The sequence below is a fragment of the Diabrotica undecimpunctata genome, chromosome 1 (assembly GCF_040954645.1).
Source record: "Diabrotica undecimpunctata isolate CICGRU chromosome 1, icDiaUnde3, whole genome shotgun sequence".
Lineage (NCBI taxonomy): Eukaryota > Metazoa > Arthropoda > Insecta > Coleoptera > Chrysomelidae > Diabrotica > Diabrotica undecimpunctata.
Window position 1 is genome coordinate 55,515,047 of NC_092803.1, and position 26,446 is coordinate 55,541,492.

Genomic DNA, 26,446 nt, shown 5'->3' on the forward strand with positions numbered 1-26,446 from the left:
ACAATCAAATAATAAACAGTTAATTACAACCCTTTCACAACGCTAAATCTTCTTCTTCTTAAGGTGCCATGCATTTCTGCGTAGGCGTCCACCGTACATCGTCTTGTCAGGTGAGATGTTAAATAGTCAGGATTAAATAATTCTGTTTTTAGCAGCATTGCGAAGCATTTCATAGCTTTCGTCGCTAAATCTAATGAACCTGAAAATAGCTGTAAAGCACATTCCAGTGATGGGTTATAAAGGTGAACGGGGGCATCCTTTTAATTTTTAAATACCTTTGTATGGGAGGTAACAAATTTGAAGCACAAAATACTTCAGCGCCCTTCTTCCCACGGGTGGGATCCATCAGTACAACTCTAAATAAAGTTGCTTAATTTTTTTAATTTTCTTTTGTATTTTTTTTCCTAGACTTAGTGTACCTTTTAATGGCACTAAATAGTACACTTTAGCATAATTTATATTGTTCTGAAGCTATTTTCTTGTGGCATTTTAAATTAATTAATATTTAAATGGGAATAAGCCACAATTAAAGGTTAAAATACATTTATTGACGTTTCAATTTCCACTTCGGAAATCGTTCTCAAAATACAAACATTAGTAAATTAAACAAATTTTGTTTTTGTTACTTAGTGAAAAATTCTTCTAATAATTTAATTTTATCTGACTCATCTATATTGACAATTCAGACATACATTATACATTTTAAAGTAGACGACTTTAAAATGATATTGCCAATATTGTTGAGTTGCGTTCCTGGGACGACTTTACTTATAAGATAGTTCATTCGATTACATGAAATCAACTTTAACGTGAGAATATCCGTCAGAAAAAATCATAACATGTAATTCGTCTTTAAAAAGACAAATACATGCCATGATGACAGTAAAATTCTCCCGTTAGTGATTCCATAGTAAATTATGAGGGAAAAACCAGGAAAAAACCTCATAATACTATCCCGACATGGTAAGTATTTGATCTTGCATTTAGTTTACCTTCAATAAATACCAAATTCCGATTTTATATGTTTGTTATTTAAAAAATATAATAATATAAAAATATAATATAAGAATACATCATTTATATTTTTTAAATAACAAACATATAAAATCGGAATTTGGTATTTATTGAAGGTAAACTAAATGCAAGATCAAATACTTACCATGTCGGGATAGTATTATGAGGTTTTTTCCTGGTTTTTCCCTCATAATTTACTATGGAATCACTAACGGGAGAATTTTACTGTCATCATGGCATGTATTTGTCTTTTTAAAGACGAATTACATGTTATGATTTTTTCTGACGGATATTCTCACGTTAAAGTTGATTTCATGTAATCGAATGAACTATCTTATAAGTAAAGTCGTCCCAGGAACGCAACTCAACAATATTGGCAATATCATTTTAAAGTCGTCTACTTTAAAATGTATAATGTATGTCTGAATTGTCAATATAGATGAGTCAGATAAAATTAAATTATTAGAAGAATTTTTCACTAAGTAACAAAAACAAAATTTGTTTAATTTACTAATGTTTGTATTTTGAGAACGATTTCCGAAGTGGAAATTGAAACGTCAATAAATGTATTTTAACCTTTAATTGTGGCTTATTCCCATTTAAATATTAATTAGCATAATTTGGTGTAATTGTATGAATCCCTTCAATCGCTACTTGTAAAAGTATCCTGACAGACCCCACCCGTGGGTGGGCGTTTCTTGTTTTGTGCTATGGCTTGGCTAATATTGCAGCTATAAATGCATTTAATATATACTAAGATCCAATAATACGAATGCAGAATTTCGGTCTTCTCGTCTATTGTTTCTAAAGTCATTAGGAATTTCGTTAGTCCAAAAAAATATGAAAATACGAACGCTAAATATGTGTGTACCGAGAACATCACGTATACTTGCTGCAACACTTTCTGGAATTGAGAAAACGACTAGGGATGACCGAGCCCCAGGAACATGGGAATGGTGTAAGCATTGTCAAAAAAAAAACTTGGTATTTTTGTCAAATCAGTTCATAAAGATGTTGTCAATAGTATAATAGTATACAGTAAAATCTCCTAAGGGTCTTATGATTTTGGGATTCGTGTTTGCAATGGACATACTTCCAGAAGTCATCTAGAAGGGTGTAAAGTGGCGAAAGAAACAATTTTATTAATGCGGCAAAATATCCAGAAATACAAAAAACCAGTCTTGTGTTAATCACGACGAACGGATTTTATGTTCAATGGTTTTACATAAAAAAATATCAAGATCTATAGATATAGTATCCTGATCCTATCATGGTCTCCGAATAGTTGAAATCCTCGAAAAATAAAAATTGTTATTTCAGCATTTTTCAAAACCAGTTCTGAATTCTAATCGAGACGTCAAAACAAATATAAAATGTAATTTTCATTACAATCAATAAATTGTGATTTCATCCCATTAAAACAATATCTATGTTAAACATACCATGAAAAAATAGTTTCAGTACCTATATTATTTAAGTTATTGTAATTTTCCAATTTAATAATTTTCTGAAAATGAACTTTTATTTCACCCAACATTATAATGTCAGGGCTCGTAGTTGCATATATTGCAAGTATAATTTGCATACAATATAACTTGTATTTACTAAAATAATTTACATATTGTCACAAATTAATTTTTGATTGTTCGATTCTAAAAAAGTTCAGGAAACTATTAATGATTCTTTAAATAAATTAAAAACAGAACCGTATAACAGCAGTTGAAGGATTTCAATCTAATAATAGTAGTATTTATGTTGTGTTTTGTGCGTTTGCCGTAGCGAGTTTAATTCGAAGGTCACCTTCATCAAGACGATGACCCACATCCATGTAAATTCGTCATCTTTACATAATAAGATACATCTTGTTTTCTGGTTACCTCATCCGCATACGGAAAAGATTCTAAAAGATATTGTGACGGTTCTAATATAGGTAAATTATGTGGGTATAAACGAGATCTGAATTTTTGTTTTCTCAAAAATTGTTTTCTCACTGTCCGTATCCGTATAACTTTGAATGTTTCCATATCATTTTAATTTCGTAGATCCCCGAATGCTGTTAGGTTAGAAAATATACGATTCATGTAGAAAATTGTTGGTTTAATAAATAAACAATTATAATTAAAATATTTGATTTTCCCGTATAACTAAATTAAAGACCTACGGTCAGCACGACTTGCACATTGTTCCTGCATCCTGCTGTATCGTATCTCCTGTGCCTGTCAGTTTTTCACATTCAAACTATTCAAACTAAACTAACCTTAATTCACTTCGTCTTTATCTTCTCAAATAGAAGCACGCTTGTCAAACTCCCTCTTTAGCTTCTAAAATAGAAGCAAATATCTCACGCTTCTCAAATAGAAGCAGATTTTAAGTTAGTTTTATTTTGTTAAATAGTTAACCTAATTAAATTCAGTGTTAGTGCCTCTAATATGTAAGTACCCGGAATATTTTTTTTAATTTAAATTCAGAAGAAAATCAACAGTTTTTGAGCCAATATTTCGTAAATGCCGATCCGACAAATTACAGGGTTGCCGGATATACAACTAAACTTTTTGCTCTATAAATTGCATTTATTTGGTTTTAGGAATACTTAATATAAAGATTTGTGCATTTAAAGAACATTTTATATCAACATTTATGCATTTTATTATCATTCAAAAGGGTGATTTGTTGGCAATTCCGATACTGCTATTTATTTATGTAAGTAATAAAATAAAAATATGTTTACCGGAAATCTCATTTTAAGTATTCTATTTTCAATTTTATTACACTATTACTAACCCGCAATTGTGCGACCTATTAGTCCCTGGTCCTTCGAAATTTATATTTATTTTTTTATCTACCAAATGTAGGAAGGTGTGAATATAGTGTTACAAATATTTGCTTTTAATTCATCGAACCAGCTACCTCACCCTTTCCTCTACAATTGATATATCCACTGTAGCGTTCAGTCGTCTTATGTAGCTCTCTACTAGTGCTTATGATATGGACAGTTTCATAAAGTAAACTATATCCAAAACATTTTTCAGGATTTACTACTTAAAAACAATAGCATTTGATTTCTCATTCCTATAATTTAAAAAGCACATTATATGTAACATAAGTTCGTCGACTACCTATATATATACATATATATATATATATATATATATATATATATATATATATATATATATATATATATATATATATATATTCATATTTTATAATAATGATCAATAATTGGTAAATGTCGAGTTTTGTCATCGCTATATGAACACGTACTAAAAAAACCTGATCGCTTGTATATAATTGAATTTAATGCTATGAGTATAACAGAAACAATGGAAAGACAAATGATCAACATACGATTATCAAATGGAAAGAGGAATGCCTGGATAAGTCATACTACTAAACAAAAAGATGGACGATGGACTAAAATTATTGCAGATTAACAGACCGTGAAGACCCATTTCTCTTCTATTTTTCCTTGCAATATTAAAACAATACAACGTTATGCAACTGGGATGATCAAATTTTGCTAATAACTGAACAGTGACCCGCAACGAAGTTATTAGACAAGATATTGAAATTTTAAATCATGAATGTGTTGCTTGTGTGAGTCCATTTCAAAAGGTAAAAGAAATAATAAATTAGACTTACTCACAATCAATTTAATTTAACTAATCAGACGACCGGTTTCGCTTTCTACAATATGCAAAACATTATCAGGTCACGATACAAAGTTAAATAAATGCTGAAAATAATAAACCCATATTAGGGTGTTGTCTAATAAAGATAAAATAAAGATAGATGATATAAATTATATAAATTACAGTAATTATGCCAATATTACATGTCTGTGGTTTTTCAAAATGAATAAGATGTATACCAAAATTAGTATTACATCCCATCTGGTTTCGAAATACACTCATTTTACAAAATATTTGATTTCAAATTCAACACGTGGTTGATTGTTCCCAAAATAACATTGTAAAGTCGTTCAGACTAGCAGTATTAATTAAATAGATCTTTGTTATTCCTAATAACATGCAAATATACACTTTCAAATAGAAATATTATATTTTAACTATAAACTGCTATAAATTTGAAATTGTTAATGTGTTACAGAAATTATTATACAAACTCACCATTGTTCATGTCGGTGTGATGATATTTCTGCTCATGATACAGAAAATTGAAATAAGAATAATTTTACTTTACACCGGTTTAAATAGAGAACCTTTTACCTGTTGGTATAACCAATTTCCGGTCCCAACTGTCAGATATTAAAATTACCAACTAACTATTGAATGCTTAATAATTCAGTCAATTTGCTTTTCTTTAATTAATCAATTACTTTATCATCAATAGTTTAATTGCTTATTATTTAAATTCCATATTAACATATCAGAACTGGAATAAATATTTGAAAATATTTATACACACCATGACAGATAACTCACACCAACAATTATTTCAAAGAAAGTTTGTAATTTTGTTATACATTTTGATTACAAATGTACATATTTATATTTAATTTAATTACCCAATAATCACTTAAGTTTGTTCTGTAACTTTGACTAAGCTGAGTTAGTTATCATAGAAGATGTATTACAACTACAATTATTTATATTGTTACATTGAAATTTAATTATTTAAAGTTTGTTAAAGTATGCCAATATTAACACATCAAATAACTTTGATATCTAAAATTAAAATTAAAAAAATTTTTATACATTTATTAATATCAGCTTATTTCATAAAACTAGATAACTTACAGCTTAACTTACAGCATTTAAAATAGAAGAAGAACTGTCACACTTTAACCTACATTTGTCAAGTTTACCTCTAAAATCTGATATATATATATATATATATATATATATATATATATATATATAACATAAAAAACTCATTGTCTCAAAGTAAGACATGTAGTTCTTCCAAATCCTCCCCCTTTTTTAAATTTAATGTCTGTTTCGTCCCCCCGTTTTTTAAGTGTTTTTTGTGTGTTTTCTGTGTGTTTTAAGGTGTCTCAATTTTAATTTTTAACTTTATATAGTGAACTTTACATCCATTTGCCACATATTACAAGATAACTCTATCAAAGAAATTTGATAATTACAAGCTAATCTAATTGCACACCCACACAATTTGTACATCTATTCTTATTCATTGTCTTACAACTGTCACCTCCCAAAACAAAAATAAAAATCTCAATAAATAACACACATTTCATAAATATATCTCCAGAATAAATATAAATAACTTTAAAGAACTTAATGGTATAGAACATTACTTTCATCAAACAAGCAATTACATTTCACCTATCTCTACTTCATTGGATAAAATCTGTCTCCTTAAGAACTTCCCTGTTTACTGTTAAACAATTACAATAGTTGACTTGTGTTCTCCAATCAACAATACAAGATAGTTTGAACCATGTTCTTTCAACCATCAATTAATAGAGTAACGGCATGTAAGTAACGTTTTATTTATTTGTTTATTTATTAATTCATTACAGTTTAATAGACTATTTTACCAATTTGTGGGTCTTACCTTGTCTGCTTAAACATCTTATTCATTTTGAAAAACCACAGACATGTAATATTGGCATAATTACTGTAATTTATATAATTTATATCATCTATCTTTATTTTATCTTTATTAGACAACACCCTAATATGGGTTTATTATTTTCAGCATTTATTTAACTTTGTATCGTGACCTGAAGATGCTTTGCATATTGTAGAAAGCGAAACCGGTCGTCTGATTAGTTAAATTAAATTGATTGTGAGTAAGTCTAATTTATTATTTCTTTTACCTTTTTACATATTGAAATTTATTTAGAGAAATGACTTCAAACTTCCACGACAAATTTGGTGTGAAAATTGACTGATATACATTTATAATGACGACGAATGTTTTGCAGCTAAGTAATAATGTAGTGTTTTCCGATGAGGCAACCTTTTGTTTAAATGGAATAGTTAACTGCCATAACTCTAGGTATTGATTAAATGAACGTACTCATTGGATTCATACAGTACATACCGAGCATCCAGAAAAGCTGAATTTTTGGATGGGAAGTGTGCAAAATAAGCTTACAGGCCCATTATTTATAAACGGAAATGTGACTGGTGAAAATATTTACAGTTATTAGATAACCAAATGATTCCTACACTTTAATAGAATGGTTAGCACAAAATTTCTGATTTCAATAAGATGGAGCGCCCTTTTGTCCAAAGGGACAGTACCTACGTCTACCTTTGGACTGGTTTGTAGGTACCTGTGGACAGAGGTTGTACCTTTGGGCGTATAAAAAATTAATTACAAACATATGTTATATATTTTTTAATAATCATTAAAATGGATAAAATCAATTAAAATATTGTTTATTACCAATATTAATAACAATAATAATAAGATATTGTTTAATGAGTATATTAAAACATAGTTTAATTGTCAAAAGATATGTTGAATTTGATATGAGACATAAATCTTTTTGATTTTCCCACGCTTTGAGGCAGTAGTAATTCAAGCACTATATCTTGATATTCGACTGCATATGGTTCTTCCTTTCTTTATATAAAATGAAAGTTTGGTTGCGTTTTCTCATAAAATTTTACAATTTAACTAGTATTTTAATCAATCGTTTCCAGCACTTGAGCTACGTAATATTTAATTAACTTTTTAGAGCAGAGTTGAATCAAAATAAAGTCTCCTACTACTATAATTGAAATTTAGTAAAGTCACGCTCTTTAACCATATTATCAAAATCCATCTTATCAGACGTTTCACAAAAGTATATTTGATCGTCATCTTCACTATCAGGTGAAGAACTAGAAGAAAGTTAAATCAGTTTTTTTTACTTTTTCCTTAGATTCTTTTTCTCTTGGTGTTACTTTTTTCTTTTTGTTTATCAGCTCCAACATAATAGCAAGTTTCTCTGGTGTACAGGTTAAAATTATAGTTTTTCTTTTCGTACGCATTTCTCTGCCTTGTAAATCTTTTCTAGCTGGCGCTTTTGGAAACGGAGCTGTAGACTTTTCAGATCTATTGAGAAGCAGATCGGTTACAGGTGACGTATGTACTGTCTTGTATATATTAACTATGTGTACGTATATATGTACGTATATATTCACTCTGTAGTGCAGCTAAAGACTCTGAAGTTGGATCATCAGCTTGAAAAGAAGTGGACGGAACAGGAATAGAAACGGAAGTAAACGGAGTAGATAAATGTTCAGCTGGGATTAAAGTCACAGAATTGAAAGTTAAGTCACCAGGAGCGCTAGATGAAGTAGATTTACCAGCCATTGTTGTCTCCGATCGATCTGTGGCATACGATTGCAGAAATTTTACTTCTTTAAAAATATTAGTGTTAACTGGCCAGAAACCTGTAACCTCAAAACTTTTTGCAACATGTTTTGGTTTGAATGCTTGTAGATAAGTTTTTCCTGCAATTCCTGCAACGTCATAAATACTAATTGGTTTACCAGCATTACTTAAAATACACTGCAATTTTTTAATTTTTCAATTATGTCTATTAAACTATGCGTATCATGACTGTTTATGATAATCAGTATCGGCTTTTTCTGGATAGGTTTATTTTAAGATATTATGTATTCCAAAAATTGCAGAAAAATCTTTGCTGTCGACCATCCTGAAGGATTTGCTGCCCCAATGCATCCGGGTGGACCTCCATTTTGTAATGTGGTCGTTATAGTGCACACGAGGAAATACAAATAATGGTACGATAGTTTAACCTGCTGCATTTATGCAAGCTATGATTGTAACATTAATTCCTCTTTCTGCGGAGGTTAAACTCCCAAGTTGTCTGATGGTCTTAGACGCTAATATTTTAGATGGTTTGTGTACTGTAAAACTTGAACTTTCATCCAAGTTATATATAAGTTCAGGACCAAATTGATACGTATCCATAACATTAGTGTAATTATATAAAAAATGCTTAACATTGTTTTTATTAAAAATAGTGGGCTCTAGCTAAACTTGTTGCTTCCGATTTCCTTAGAGCTAATGTCGGCCATCTCCTTTAATATTGAACTAGACATTTTCTAGTTCAGATTTTAGTACCAAATAAAGATAGGCTTTTTAGATAATCAAACTGAAAACAGCTGTTTGGTGGCGAAACTATAATATAGTTATGTTGCTTTTTCATATAATTGTGTAACGTGGATTTACTTATATTTCATTTCTTCGCCACACTACGTATAAATGCATTATTAGACAAAATTTCATGTAATGCCTCCTTCAATGATTCTTGTGGTACATGTTTCGCTTTCTAAAAATTTTACTGCGATTCACTGTAAAAAATTATTCATCATCATCATTCTGGCTTTACAACCTTGCGTTTGTCCTAGCCTCCTCAAGAATTTCTCTCCAGTGTTCCATATCCATAGCCTTTCTCCTCCAACCACGTATTCCCATATTTCTCATGTCTTCATTCTGGATCTTCCTCTTCTTCTCTGACCAATGGGTCTATCAAGGAGCGTTTTTCTAACTGGATCATTTTGTTCCATTAGCATTACATGCCCTATTCACCTCAGACGTCCTATTATAATATGTTTTACGATATCTGGTTCCTGGTATATTCTATAAAGTTTGAAGTTGTATCGTCTTCTCCACACTCAATTGTCATTCACTGCTCCATAGATTCGCCTTACTACTTTTCTTTCGAAACATCCCAACATGTTTTCATTATATTTTGTTAGAGTCCAGGTCTCTGAACCATATGTTATGACTGCTCGTATTATTGTTTTGTAGTTTTATTTTCGTATTTCTCGACATAATTGTGGATTTAAGGAGATTGAGCCCAAAAAAGGATCTGTTGGCCGTGTAAATTCTGCGGTTTATCTCTGCGGTAGTATTATTTTCAGTGTTAAGGAGCACTTCCAGGTATACAAATATTAATATCCAAATATTAATATCATTAGCATAGGCCATACTTTGCACTAATTTATTATATATCCAGTATATTATATATTATATGAACCAGTGGTTGTGATTTGTGACATACGTATTACTTTTTCCAGAGCCAGATTAAACAGTGTACAGGAGAGTCTGTCTCCCTGGCGCAGACCGTTATTTGTTTTTATTGACAGATGGGAATTTGTAAAACGAATGCAGTTTATCTTAAAAAATTTGACCTATTGTAAATCATAACTATTTTTTGAAACGCCACTGCTTTATTAGATTACTGTTCCGAGAAATTCTCGCCTCTGCATTTGAAACCAGCAATACATTTTAACCTTTTCGAAAAGGCAACGAAAGAAAGCATACGTCGAAGTATAATATAAATGTTTATAGCAACTTATTAAAATATTTTGTCCACTGCGTCCAATTTAAATTTATTTATATGCCTAAATAGAGTTAATTAATTCTCGCTTAATATAGAATTAAGTGTAAAAAGTATGCAAATGATCAAAATAAAGTAGAAACCGATAAAATAATTCTTAAATTAAATTATTTATCTTGAGTGTGAAACAAATGTTCGTCAAAATATCTATAAAATACCAGGTGTTCACTGTGTATCAACAATCCCCCCTGGAAAGGTTTATTTTGACTAATTCTAATCTTATCATTTTCTAGAATTAAATATATATAGAATAATCTATTTTATACATAACATAAAATTATCTATTTACTACATTTTAGTGATAGACATAAAACGATAAAAATAATTTCATGTGTTTACATAACATAGAATCATTTTAGTATATTTTGACAAAATATTCCATTGTATGAGCCATAAATCTTAATGAAGTCAGTTTTATAACTAATACAAAATAATACACGAAGACATATCAGTAATATATGTTTAAATATGCAATTTTTTATTTTGTAAGCTCTAAGCATATACACAAAAGCCTCTTCTAACTAATTTTAATGTGAGATCTTTAAAATCTGTTTGTAATGGAGTAAGTTACTCATCATAAAATGGCATTATTCCACCTCCCTATTAATAATCCATATTACTATTCACATTATTAAACGGCGTTCCACCTTGCAGTCTGTAATATTAAAATTTAGTAACAAAGCACGTTTGCCTTTAGTAAAACAATATAAAATATTATTTATTCAAAAATTATTAAAAAAACCTGTTTATTAATAAAAACTTTTAAAAGTAATTGCATTATTAAACTATACAGGGTGCTTTATTATTAATTAGAAATATTTTAACTGTAGATTCCTGGGCTCAAAATATTAAGATCTAACCAAAATCTTCTTCTTGTACGGCACTACAGCCCGAATTGAGCCTTGACCTCCTTTATTTTTTGCCTCCACCCTTGCTTGTCTGTGGCTGATCTTCTCCATACACGGACTCCTAAAAGGGCTCGTGCGTCGCTGTTTACTGTGTCTTCCCAGCGCTTTCTTGGCTTTCCAACCGGTCTCTTTCTCTGCATTCTAGCATTCAGTGCTCTTTTTGATAGCCTATCCTCTCCCATTCTTATCACATGTCCGGCCCATTGCAATATTTCTACTCTAATGAAGTCTGACGGTGGTGCTTTCATATAAAGTTGATAAATCTCGTTGTTGTATCGACTTCTGAAGATTCCGTTTTCCCTCACAAGTCCTAGTATTCTCCTCAGTACTTTCCTTTCGACTGTATTGAGTTTGTTTTTGGATGTTTCTCAATACCATAGCATGCTATTGGTCGAATTAAGGTTTTATAGATTCTCATCTTTGTATTTCGGTGGACATTTTTAGACCGAAATATATGGCAAAATAAGCTCTGTTTGCCTGCGTCATTCTGTTCCTTATTTCTCCGTCTTCTGATCCGTCGGCATATATTTCTACTCCCAGGTATGTAAACTTTCCAACCGTTTCAATGTCATCTTCATTGGTAATGTTTTGTGGGACTATATTTCTTCTCGTCTGTATCATTATTTTTGTTTTTTCTGTGTTAATTTCCAGACCTAGCATTTTTGTTTGCGTTTTTAACTCTGCGTATGTTTAATATGCTCCTGTTGATGTTCTACTCATAATATTAATATCTTTAACCCAAATCACTTAAATAAAATGGTTCTCCTTACTGAGTTCCTCCTTCTCAGTCCTAATCCTTTTTGGGATGTGGTGACACCATCAGGCCTTTACAGTTTTTTATGATTTTTCTCCAGCCTTCCCTGTCCTGGGCTAGTTGTTCGGCTTCATGTAAACCTTGGTTAATCAATATTTTTGTTTGATCTACCCAACGGCTTCCCCTAGGTCTCTTTCCTTCAACTCTACCCCCGACTTTCAGTTTTTCCATCGTACCTGTTCTTCTAGCAATGTGTCCGAAGTACTGCAAATATCTCTATTGTATTTGTTTAAGCAATGTATCCTTTACTTTAAGTTGTTCTAATATCGATACGTTAGTGAGATTATCAATCCAGGATATTCTTAACATGCGGCGGTATACCCACATTTCAAAAGCGTCTAGTTTATTTTTATCCGCTTTCTTTAAGGTCCACGTTTAGGATGCATATGTGGCTATGGGAAAAATGAGTGCCCTTACCAGCCTTAATTTTGTGTGTATTGTTATGCTAGAATTTTTCCAAATTGTTACCAGTGTCATCATAGCTGTTCTAGCAATAGTCAACCTTCTAAGTATCTCTCTGTAACACATTCCGTCATTTGTTATTAGAGACCCCAGGTATATGAAACTATTTAGTACTTCAAAGCCCCCAATTTGTTTAATGTGTTGAAGATTATTTCGAGCTCTGTCTACTATCATGATCTTTGTCTTACTCCTATTTAGCTTTAGTCCATATGTTTTGCTTTTCTTCTCCAGACATCTCATTATGTCTTCCATTTCTTCTTGATTTGCCGCGATTATTAAAGTGTCGTTAGCATATCTTAAGTTACTGATTTTTTGACGTCCTAGTGATATTCCACCCTACCATCCGCCTAGTAACTTTCGCATAATGTGTTCGCTGTAGATATTAAACAGAGTTGGCGAGATTATACATCCCTGACTGACACCTGCCTCTGATCTGAAATGATCGGAATGGGTGTTGTTAATTTTTACTGTGCACTTATTATTTTTATATAGACTTCTAATTAGTTGAATTAAGTGGTGAGGTGTTCCTATTTCCGCTAGTATGGACCATAGCTGCTGCCATTTGACTTTATCGTAGGCCTTTGTGTAATCCACAAAGCACATAAGCATAGAAGTATTTTTCACAAGTTTTTTCCATTAGCTGTCTGACATTGAGAATGTGTTCTCCTGTGCCTTTTCCTGGGACAAATCCCGCTTGTTCTTCTGATATCTGAGGCAATAGAAAAGCTTTTAGTTTTTCATGTATTACATGAAGTAGAACCTTGCTTACATGGGATATTAAGGTTACCGTTCTGTAGTTGTTGCAATCTAGCGGAGTTCCTTTTTTGAATACAGGGATGAAAGTGGATGTTGTCCAGTAATTGGGTCACTCTCCGGTTTCCCAAACCTTTTTGCAGATCATATGCATAACATTTACTCCAACGTCTCCAGTTTCTTTTAAAACTTCTGCGGTGATCTGGTCTGCGCCAGGAGATTTTCTATTTTTTTAACTTTTTGATTGCTTTTTCTACCTCTGACTTTAGAATATTTGGTTATCTTTCTGCAGCGAACTCGTCGTGATTTGCATTCTGGGGATCATCTGCATATAGACTTTGACAATATTTTCTCCATACCTCCGCAATCCCTTTCTCGTCATTTATAATATGTTGGTTTTGATCTATTATTGTTTGTGTGATTGGTTTAAATTCCCTGGATAGATATCGGACTTTGTTATATAGCTCATGGGATTCGGATATGTTTATTTTTATCATCCCTACATGCTCTTTTAATTTCTCTATTTAACCTTGCTAATTCGTTTTTGTTGCTATCGTATTGATATGAGACATTTGATTCTCCTTCGCTTTTCGAGAAGTTGCAGCATTCTGTCTATCATCCAGTGTTTTCTCTTGATGATCTTTTTTTCGGTTCTGGTTCTTTCTACAGAGGTTTCTATGACATTTCTGAAACCTTTTCACATTTCTTCTGGGTTGTCTTGTGTGTTTAACATACTAGTTTCCTTTAATGCACCTGTAAATGTTTTCGGATTTGAAATCTCCAGCACGTTTTGATTTTGGTGCGGCATTGTTCTTTTAGCTTCCTCTTGAAGCAAGACCATAACAATTTATGATCCACATTAAGCTCTTGATCTAGTTTTTACGTTTGTAAAACATGTCTTCCATCTGTTTTTAATCAATATGTAGTCGATTTGGTTCTTGTATTCTCCACTTGGTCCACGACGGGCATGATGTTTGAACATTGTGTTTACAATGGTCAAACTGTTTTTGGTTGCAAAATCTATTTTAATTGAATGTAGCGAAATATTTTGCCTACCACATAGGATATTACTATGGGGGGTTGAAAATTGGGGACAGAAGTTATTGGGGTGGAGATAGGTCAACCAAAATAAACGAAACTTATGCGAATGACACTCAGGGTTTGAAGAGCTGTGGTCGTGGATAAGTGAATGAAACAGGGGGATTGGATTGGGGCAACTACACAAAAAATTAAACAAACAGGTACTAACATGAATCTGCTAGACAAATGGGTAACAAAACAAGAAGAAGGACCTCTAGCTATTTAAGAAGGGACTCCGCTTCGAGGGATCCTCCTGCTGGATGAAGGAAAAAGGCCCTTTCTTCCTAAAAAAGAAACACAAAAGGGGTTAGGAAACTTTTCTAAAATAAATAGACAAAACGGTTCAGAGAAATAAATTAAACATTTATTACTGTCTCAACACAAACAGTTACAAATACAGATAATGCAAAAATAATATAAATGGCACAAAATACTATATAGATAGTTACAGAGATTTATACCAAAAATAACAAGGAAACACTTACTTGTCCTATCTGTTTACAAACTCTGTTTACAAGTGGGATATGCTACAAAACTTACAAAAAATTGTTACAAATAAAGAATTAACTTTTTAAGTGAAACCATGTATAGAGGTTAACCTTCTGAAAACAAAACAAACTAATGTCACAAAAATAATAAAGCTAGTTGCCAGCTGTCATATTTCAACCTTCAATTTTATAACGGAACAATTAAAATGACAGCTAACCACGCCCTAAGACATATATTTTTAATTATTACAAATTCTTAAATTTAAATGAAAGCAATTACAGTAAAACCTCGATATAACGGACCTCTATTTAACGGACTTCGGATATAACGTACAAAAAATCCGGTCAAATGTAAAAAAAATAAAAACATACTGTTAATATTACACATGCGTATCATATATGTAATCAATATGGCATCAAAAAGGCAAACTTTCGGACATAAAAAAACAAAAACAAAATAAATAAATTTGCATTCATGTGTGATGTAGGAGAGCATAGCAATCTTGGAAAACGAATGAAAATGGCTCGTGAAACTTCACTGGTAGAAGCAATCGTAAAATAGTATGGCCAACAACGTTTTAGTGGGATCCTGGTCCGAGCAGTCTAATTGAAATTTGCTGCAGTTTAATTAGCAAATCATATGGACATACCAGAGCAAGTGATGGATGGCTCTGACGCTTTCGTAAAAGGCACGGAATCATGAATAAAATAATTTACGGCGAAGCTTCAACTGCACCTCATGAAGAAGCAGAACCTTTTAGGCAAAAATTAGTAGCACATATAGCAAGTAAGTAACGAAATGCTATTAGAATCTTAGATTTACAATGTTGACGAAACTAGTTTGTTATGGCGTACTTTGCCTGAAAGCGCACAAGCCTTCAAATATGAAAAATCGGATTCTGGAAGAAAAATCAGCAAGGACATGATCATGGCACTGCTTTGTGCTAACGCTGATGGATCGCATAGATTGATACCTGTAGTGGTTGGCAAATCTCGTGAACCTAGAGTTTTAAAAGACATAATGCATCATATGCCCCTTTCATATTATAGCTCTAAGAAGGCATGGTTCACCTCAGATATTTTCAAAAATTGGTTTTTCAAAGAAATTGTACCTTCGGTGAGAAAATTTCAAGAGAAGAAATTGGGAATACCGTCAGAAGAGGCGAAATGTTTATTGCTTTTAGACAACAGTCCTGCTCACGCCTCTGAAAATATTCTACGTTCAGAAGATAGAAACTTCAGGTGTATGTTTTTGCCAAAAAATACAACATCGCTTATTTAACCCATGGAGCAGGGAATAATTTTGGCAGCCAAACGAATATATCGTAGAAAGTTTTTAGACGAAGTAATGGTTGTATTGTACGATGGAGATAATGCAGAAGATACAAGAGTACATACCTTGCAAAACTTAAGAAGGTACAATTTTTAATGTTGCTGCAGCATGGGAGGAGGTGAAACAGCAATTACTATTTAAATGGAAATAAGCCACAATTAAAGGTTAAAGTACGTTTATTGACGTTTCAATTTCCACTTCGGAAATCGTTCTCAAAATACAAACATTAGTAAATTAAACAAATTTTAAACAACAAAAAAACAAAATTTGTTTAATTTACTGTTTGTATTTTGAGAACGATTTCCGAAGTGGAAATTGAAACGTCAATAAACGTACTTTAACCTTTAATTGTGGCTTATTACCATTTAAATAGTAATTACTTTAAAATGCCACAAAAAAACAGCTTTAGAACAATAATGTGAAAGAGCAAACATTAAAAAATGGTTGGAAGCATTTGTTTGATGGCCAAGATGCAGACATAGATTTAGAAATGTTGAAGTTACTGTAGGACAATACGTAATAATGCCGGAGAACATGTAGCTGAGGAAGATGTTTTACAATCGCTAGAAGTAGATGAAGGTGACCCTAGGTATACCATCATGACTGAAAGTGAAATAGCAGATGAAGTTATGAACCTTAAAAATGAGGACAGAAGTAAAGATAGCAAACAAGACGACAAAACAAGACTGTTAAAAATGAAGTTATCAGAGGTACGATCGCATATCGACGATCTAACAACATTTATTGATTATTAAATTAAACTGTATTTAGGGAGTTGATCATAGAAAAACAGCAAACATGGAAAGAGCAAACGAAACTTGTTCAAAACGGGATTACCGACAGCAAGCGCGTCGATTTTCACAGCAACTTCACTTCACAACGAATGTCCGAAGACAATTACTTAAATAGAATTTTGTTTCTAGTTTGAATTTTTTATATATATCTAATTACAGAATATATATATATATATATATATATATATATATATATACATATATATATATATATATATATATATATATATATATATATATATATATATATTCAAAAAAAATTTATTTTGATTATTTTAACCATATTTTCATATAACGGACTTTCGGCTTTAACGGACACCCCCTCCCCCCAAGTAGTCCGTTATATCGAGGTTTTACTGTACTATTATTATTAAAAAAGTCTTTACTTTAAAATTTAAACACTAAAAAAGTTACCTTGATTTTCACTAAATTTCTTTACTCAACATCTTTTCTGAAGTTGGAAACTGGACCTACTAAAATTTCTGCCACTGGAACTAAAGGACTGCATCATGCATCTATGGTCTAAAACGACGACCAGGGACAAACAAGTGAGGTTAAAACTATTAGCGGAACATTGGACACACCCTGGAAATGGCTTTTTAAAAAACTGGAACCATCTTATTTACTTTTCAAATTTGTTTTATTCAACACAAATCTCTTAGAAACATAGAAATAATGTCCACAAGGAATCTACGTTCCTGTATTTGGCTGTATACCATATATTAAAAAAATTTTTATTAAAATCCTTTGTAAAAGGTATATATTTTTAAAAACCCAAACGGGCTGTGTTAGACAAAACGTTTTCGGAATCCATTATTCCATCATCGGTGTCCTAGAAAATATATAACCACTTAATTAAAAAGAACATGAAGTTAAAATTTTGACCAAGGTTAATGTAAAGTGTGGTTAATACTTACTAGGAGTACATGAATGTAGCCACTAAATACATGGGTAAAAACCCGTTAACAAATAATTAGTTACATTTGTTTTACATTATATTTTATAAATTATTAGGATGTTAAAGTTACCGTTGGATTAGGTAACATGGCAACTTCAACGTGGAGTCATATGTCGCCATGTTACCTAATCCAACGGTAACTTTAACATCCTAATAATTTATAAAATATAATGTAAAACAAATGTAACTAATTATTTGTTAACGGGTTTTTACCCATGTATTTAGTGGCTACATTTATGTACTCCTAGTAAGTATTAACCACACTTTACATTAACCTTGGTCAAAATTTTAACTTCATGTTCTTTTTAATTAAGTGGTTATATATTTTCTAGGACACCGATGATGGAATAATGGATTCCGAAAACGTTTTGTCTAACACAGCCCGTTTGGGTTTTTAAAAATATATACCTTTTACAAAGGATTTTAATAAAAATTTTTTTATAGAAATAATGATTACTCTTCCAAATTTGACATATTACATAGAGTAAAATTCCACTATTTTCAACAAATTTTTCCGGCTGCTGGTCACTATATAACGACGACCGTTCGCTTTCGTTCCCCTTTTAAACCTAAACTTGAATTCATTTCCCCTGACCTAATCCCGGCCGGCTACCTATGCCAGCCTTTTCAAATCTAACCTGTTCTCGCAACCGGAACAACCCAAATTTCTCGTTAAACATATCACAAAACGACCTTGAATCAAACTACTTTTAAATTTGTAGAAATAACGAGTACAAATCAATAAAACTATATTTTGGAATTTTCTTCTTTTACCTCACAATGTAAACAGAATTGGGGAATATTTAATACTTGGCCCACGGACGTACTACAAAATTTCTTATTCTTGAATATATGATTGATAGTTTTAAGGAATTTTTAACATGCTACACTAATACCTAATTTATAGTTTCCTACCTTTTTGGTTGTTATCATTTCTTGTTTCTCCTACTTTAGCGTTAAAATCGCCCATGATTATGAATGGTTCTTTAGATGAAATATTTCTTATTGTGTCTTCAATAACGGAGTATACGTCTTCCACTTCATTGTCTAACGCGTCTGAGGTTGGCATGTAGACCTGAAGAATGTGCATTTTGTTTGGTGATGCTCCTCTTCTTCTTCTAATGGCGCTACAACCCTTTGTGAGTCTTGGCCTGCTTAACAATGTTCTTCCATTCTGCCCTGTCGGATACTTTCCTTCGCCACTGCCTGATGTTCATGGTTTTAAGATCCCTCTCTACGTCATCTATCCATCTTTTACGGGGCCTTCCTCTTGTTCTGTTTCCTTGGGGCTTCCATCTCTGGACTACTTTTACAGCTCGATTATCTGGCATTCTTTCTAGGTGACCAAGCCAATTTAGTCTTTGTGACTTTTCAAATCTGACAATATCTGCGCTCTGCATTAGTTCATCCAGCTCGTGGTTCATTTTAATTCTCCACGAACCATCGCTGCATTGGGTTGGTCCAAATATCTTCCTTAGTATTTTGCGCTCAAATATTCTCAGTTGATTTTCATCAGTGGTTGAGAGGGTCCACGTTTCACATCCATATGTTTGGTGATGCCAGTAAGGTTATTTTTAAAAGTCTATCATTTATCGGTTGGTAATCATACACGTATTGTGAAACTTTTTTAGTCACCATAATTGCAATACCATTTTTTCCTGTGTTATTTGCTCCCGATATGTATACAACATGATCTGCCGTTCGGAAGTGTCCTTGTCCTTTCGAATGGGTCTCTGAAAGTCCGCATAATTCTATATCCTCTCTTTCGACTTCTCGTTATAGTAGATGCAGTTTGCCTAGTTGCAATAATCCTCGAACATTATAGGTTGCTATTCCCATTGCTTTTCTTAACTGAAAATCTGATTTTCTTCGTGGCGCAAATTTCGCATGTGTTGCCTGGTTGCTCACAAATACATGCCCGGTCGGGGTTGAGGACTCCCCCGCCCGTCCGTCTTCCACGAAGTACATAAGAGTCCCTACTTAATTCAGAACTCCTCCTCCACGCAAGCTGGGACGGACACGGTCTAACTTACTGAGTTACAGGATGTTTTATTTAAAAATTTAAAAAATATTTGTATTCAGTACTTTAAAACTATTTGACATATCCTTGTCATACTTGGCAGGAAGTGAAGGTACAGTACACCCTACTAAATTATGTTATATAAATGTTTCTGGCTACTACCAGAGGCGTATGACAGAGAAAAGGGAAATTTTGACCCCTTCCAAATTCTACGCCACTGGCGGAATTGTTATTTTAGCACATTTTTTAGATTTTTCAATTTTTTCTATGTAAATAATATACTCTTCATTTGTAACGATAAAGTCATTGTTATGTCGTGATTTTTGGGTTTTAGGATTGCATTTATTATGTAAATAAAATTTTAATCACGATTAAAAAAACATTGTGGATAATAAATAAAAAAATCGAAATCTTAATTTTATTTAAAAAAACTCTTTTTACTGGCGATGCTACATTTACGCATTAAGGAGTATTTAACTGTAGAGAGGATGTTCAACATGAATTTAAGATTAATGTATGGTGCGGTATATTTAGAGAGTGCTTGTTGTGTCCTTAGGAATTACCAGCAAATTTGAATGGTAATTCGTATTTACAGTTTCTACAAATTACACTTTTCGATAATCTAGAAGATTTGCCACTTAATCAAAGAAGAGGTACGTGGTCCATCTAGGCTCATTGTACTTTAATGGTACGGAATTATCTAGATCAGCAATTTCCTCATCGTTGGATTGGTAGAAGTAGTGAAGTTCCGTGGCCGCCTAGAACACTTTATGGACTTTATCGTTCCGAATAAAGAGTATATTATTTACATAAAAAGTATTGGAAAATCGAAAAATTGTGTTAAAATACCAATTCCGCCAGTGGCGTAGAATTTGGGAAGGTCAACCTTTCACTTACCCTATCGAACGCCTCTGGTAGTAGCCAGAAACGTTTATTTAACACAATTTAGTAGGATGTATAGTATCTTCACTTTCTGCCAAGCATGACACAGATATTTTTCAAAAAGTTTTAAATCAGTAGGTACAAATAATTTTTAAATTTTTAAATAAAACACTTACTCAGTAAGGAGCCACAATTTATTTAAGTTATTTGGGTTAAATCTGAATATTTTGAGCTCAGCAATCCACAGTTAAAATATTTCCAACTGTTAATGAAACACCCTGTATATCATATTTAATATTGGTACATTATCAATGGGGAGCAGAAGAGAAAATGTCCACAATACGTAAATATCTAATTCGATCCAGGGCTAGTGTTTGGTTGTTTTCTTTACATGACCGACTCACACTATAATTTAAGTAAATTAAATTCGATACACAACAGCGCTTTAAGGCTATGACTAGACTTGACAGTTACATCCCCAACAAAATGTCCCTTCTTTCACCAAGAAATAATCCAAAAAGGAGCAACGACAAGAAGCAGTGAAAAAAAAATGGAATGGGTAGAAATATCTTTTTCACACTGTAACTCTTGAAGATCTCAGTCAGATACGAGTTTTTCAATCGGCATTTTATTTTTAATTTAAAGTTTTGTTTTTCCTTCTAAGAGTAGCATTCTTACAGATATGGACATGCTGTTTTGTAAATACAAAACGAAACGTTTCCGCAAACGATTTCTTTCACCTTTGTTTTTCACTACTGCTTATATATATATATATATATATATATATATATATATATATATATATATATATATATATATTTGTAGGGTGTTTAAAAAAGGTAACACTGTCTCTAGGATAGATAGAAAACTGAAAAATAATTGGGGGTTTGCATAAATATCATTTTATGGCAAACTTAAAGCAAATTTAGATGTTAGAACTTTATCATTACTTTATACCACCATCGATTATTACTTCATAATTTTCAAATCAAAATATTCCGAAAATGATCGAGTTTTATCAAGAATACTTTTTAGTATAAAATTGTATGATGTTTAACTTGACTTCGAATTAATAATTTTAAGTTATGTTGAATAATACTTGGTACAAACCTTGTACCTAGCGCCCTCTATGAGATTCAGATATAAAATCAAATTCATGGGATGTATCAGCAAAACATATTCATTACCATTACCATGTAACCAGTAATTTCGGCAAAATCTTAAAAAAATGTTTAAAATTGTTTTTTTCTTCAACGCCCTCTTCGAAGAAACAACGAAAAGATTAATCTGATAGGCGGAGTATTTTAAGGTATTGTAAAAACGAATCCAAAAAAGAATATTCTAATTAACGCAAGAGTTTGACCAGTGTAAGAGTGTCAGTATCAAGGAAAAAACCTTGTATGCCGTATTCGGTAGTGTTTTTAAATTCGGTAAAATTTTTTCTTTGTCTACAATGAAAATTTCAAATAGTAAATTACATTGTTGGAATCATTTACAACTTATGTAGTCCGTGTCACTGGTTACGTGGTTACATACCATCATATTATTATATATCTGGGTTTTCTCCAACGCAGTGGGCCTCGGAAATATGTGAGGGTATCCTTATCTTCGACATAATTTCGAATTTCTAATCTAATCTTTACCAACTATAATCGACACTATTACTAAGCGATGTAAATAATATTATCTAAGAGATATATATTTCCACAGACAGATAACCAGATCTTAGTATCTGTTCGACAAGTTTTAATTCGCCCTAAACGCTGTGTGACAGTTATATTTGTTAACATTCCGGCCGATAAGTTTATATTTAACACAAAGGTAAATATTTTTAATAAACCAATATTTTAACTTTTGAATTTTTAATACCTACTTATATATAGCTTATATATAGGTGCCCTCTACTCTGATGCCATAAACGAAAATATTGTATATAACTATACCTATATACATAATATATATGTATATAATAATTATACCTATATACATATATATATATATATATATATATATATTGAATTTGAAATTTCCGCGGGAGCTATATGTGGTTTCAGTTGTTTTCCGGGTTTGACTCCGCGTTAAATATTTTTGGTTTTTAGAAAAACCATTGTTTTGACGACGTTTCGGCAAGGTCACACTTGCCATTGTCAAGTCAGATTCTGCTTCGTCTTGATGTTACAGGCGAACTGATTTCTCGGTCGCTGCACGCTGAGTTTAAATATCTTGTTGCGCTTCTTGTCATTGGTCCTGTGCGCAGAGTGGGCGTGGTCTTCTTCGCTATTTTAATTTTTACGTTTTTCTGCAGAATTGTTTTCCACGTATTTGGGAGTCTTTGGGCATCATCTCTGGTGTTTAAATTTTTCGGATGTTTTTCGATCTCTATGGCTTCTCTGATTACACGTTTGGCCTTATTTTCGATGTTGGCTAGCATTGTTGTTCCATTTAAGTCTATTTTATGTCCTGTGTTTATGACATGTTGTGCTAGGGATGAAGTTTTTTCTTTTCTTTCGATGGCGTTTCGATGTTCTTCGCGTCTAACCTGTATCCTTCGATTTGTTTGTCCGATGTACGATTTATCGCAGTCTTCACACGGGATCCTGTATACGCCTTGATTTTCTAATGCCACTTTTGTTTTTGCTGATGGTAATATGGTTGCTATTTTTCTGTCGGTGTTAAAAATAGTTTCTATTTTGTTTTTTCTTAGAACTCTGCTGATTTTGTCTGTCGTACCCTTTATATAGGGCAGGATAGTTTTACCGACTGGTTTTTCTTCTTTTTCTGGATCTTTGCTGTTGTTTCGGGATTTATGTGCTTTTTCATCCATGGTTTCTCCATGTTCATGATTGAAAAAGCACATAAATCCCGAAACAACAGCAAAGATCCAGAAAAAGAAGAAAAACCAGTCGGTAAAACTATCCTGCCCTATATAAAGGGTACGACAGACAAAATCAGCAGAGTTCTAAGAAAAAACAAAATAGAAACTATTTTTAACACCGACAGAAAAATAGCAACCATATTACCATCAGCAAAAACAAAAGTGGCATTAGAAAATCAAGGCGTATACAGGATCCCGTGTGAAGACTGCGATAAATCGTACATCGGACAAACAAATCGAAGGATACAGGTTAGACGCGAAGAACATCGAAACGCCATCGAAAGAAAAGAAAAAACTTCATCCCTAGCACAACATGTCATAAACACAGGACATAAAATAGACTTAAATGGAACAACAATGCTAGCCAACATCGAAAATAAGGCCAAACGTGTAATCAGAGAAGCCATAGAGATCGAAAAACATCCGAAAAATTTAAACACCAGAGATGATGCCCAAAGACTCCCAAATACGTGGAAAACAATTCTGCAGAAAAACGTAAAAATTAAAATAGCGAAGAAGACCACGCCCACTCTGCGCACAGGACCAATGACAAGAAGCGCAACAAGATATTTAAACTCAGCGTGCAGCGACCGAGAAATCAGTTCGCCTGTAACATCAAGACGAAGCAGAATCTGACTTGACAATGGCAAGTGTGACCTTGCCGAAACGTCGTCAAAACAATGGTTTTTCTAAAAACCAAAAATATTTAACGCGGAGTCAAACCCGGAAAACAACTGAAACCATATATATATATATATATATATATATATATATATATATATATATATATATATATATATATATATATCTTTCTATTTTGGTAGTCTTATTCCTTAAAATTTCTTTGAGATATCGCTTTGGCGATGACCTTGTTGATGCATGTTGTTGCAAGTCTTCCTCGTTTCCGTATCTTTGTCGGAAACAGAGAAACATCTAAATATATAGGTATGCATAAATGTGTGTTAATCACATTTTTGGGAAAACAGATGAAAGAATATAGGCGTTGGTGGTCACCAACATCATCAGGGAATGTTACAATTTAGTTACATGAGAAATCACAGCCCTTTAATATGATGTATACTTACAGTGCGAGGATAATGCCATATAGATAGCTGGGTATCATTAAAAAAATACAAACACATATATGTATATATATATATATATATATATATATATATATATATATATATATATATATAATTGCTGTTGTAAAATCATGGGCTATTTTCCTCTGTGTTGAATTAACATTTTATTTAATGACTATGAGTAGGCTTAACCATATGTTCAGTTCATTGGCGTTTGAAGGATATAACCTTCAAAAGCTCAAAACTTCTTTTCTCTGTATAAAGCAAGAAGAAGGTTTCTGCGACCATGGTATTGGCTTAATCTTAATATTTTAGCTTACATAATAAGACGTTTATTTGAGCATTATTAAAGTTGTTTTACCACAAAGTAACAATTTAAAATTTATTTAAAAAAGTAGGAAATGATTGATTGCCACACAAACTTTAAACATGAGGTGAAAGACTCAATTTTGATTGTTGAAAATTTTTTATGTTTATATTATGAAACATCAAGAAATTTAATTTTATTGCTTTTTTTTCCCAAAAGTCTATTATAAATTATGTGATAGTATGGTGAATGACTTTTAATTTAGTCTAAGATGGAGTCTAGAGAATTTTTAAATTTCATGTGTTGTTTGTCAACTGTTAGGAGAACAGAATAAATTTCACTAAGATGATTTAAATCTGTTTTTTTTTTGTTTATATTTTTTTCTGTTTGTGCTATGAAAGCCATCTTTAGGAACAGTGGAATTGGTTTCTCTTTCTAGAATTTTAACGGATTCGTAATCCATACAGTGCCCTTCATTTACTGCATGTAGTGATAATGAGCAACGGCATGATGTAGTCTACTGTCACTCTTGTGTGATTTGATACGTTTGTGGAGGTACCTTTCTGTTTGGCCAATGCATTCTTTATTGCAGTCTTTACAAGGGATACTATAGAATACATGTGACATTTTCTCCTTAGGTGTAGTATCTTTTAGTTTATTATGTAAATTTTTAATTGTGTACACTATTTTGTTTGCTATTTTTAAATTATGAAAGAAATTTAGTACTCTTGCCAGTCTAGGGGTGAGATCCCTGATATATGGTAAAGTTTCAATTGAGTAATATGTTTGTTCATTCGTTGTGATTGTTTCGACACTCCTATTTTTGCATGAAAACTCCATCCGATATATCATCACTCTGGTCTTCATTTGTTTGATTAAGTTTAATTTCATTGATTGTTTATGATATGATAGATAATGTGAGTATCTACCCGATGTAAAGGGTTTTCTATAAGAGTCAACCATGATGTTGTTGTTTGTTCTTAATAATTTCTTATCCAGGAAAGAAACAGATTGTTCGTTGTCCTCTGTGTCAATTGTAAACTGTATGGGTCATAGCAGTTGCTGTGCCAGGATGATGTCATCAACATATTTTTTGACAAAAATCAAATCATAGGGTAGAACTGGGATCATTATGTCGAGGATGTCATCCATAACATAAGACGAAAAAATTGGTGAAACTTTTGCACTCATAGGTGTTTCAAAGGTAGATTTGTATATTCTATTGTCAAGGAAAAAATAGATATTGTCGAATAAAAAGGTTACTAATTCTAAGGAAGTTTTTAGGTCTCTTTTGCAATGGGTTTTTATGTTATTCCAT

At 32.1% G+C, this 26,446-nt stretch overlaps 1 protein-coding gene across 2 annotated transcripts in view; it reads left to right on the forward strand.

Moving 5' to 3' along the window:
* Positions 1 to 26,446, forward strand: part of LOC140449432 (acyl-CoA Delta-9 desaturase) — a 158,063-nt gene that overhangs the window by 72,568 nt on the left and 59,049 nt on the right. The window contains exon 1 of one of the 2 annotated variants that reach the window (XM_072542610.1): positions 22,537 to 22,682. The exons of the other annotated variant lie outside the window; for it this stretch is intronic. The gene's annotated coding sequence lies outside the window, so the exon portion shown is untranslated. Of the gene's footprint in view, positions 1 to 22,536; positions 22,683 to 26,446 lie in introns of those variants that run through there. 2 annotated transcript variants of the gene reach the window in all.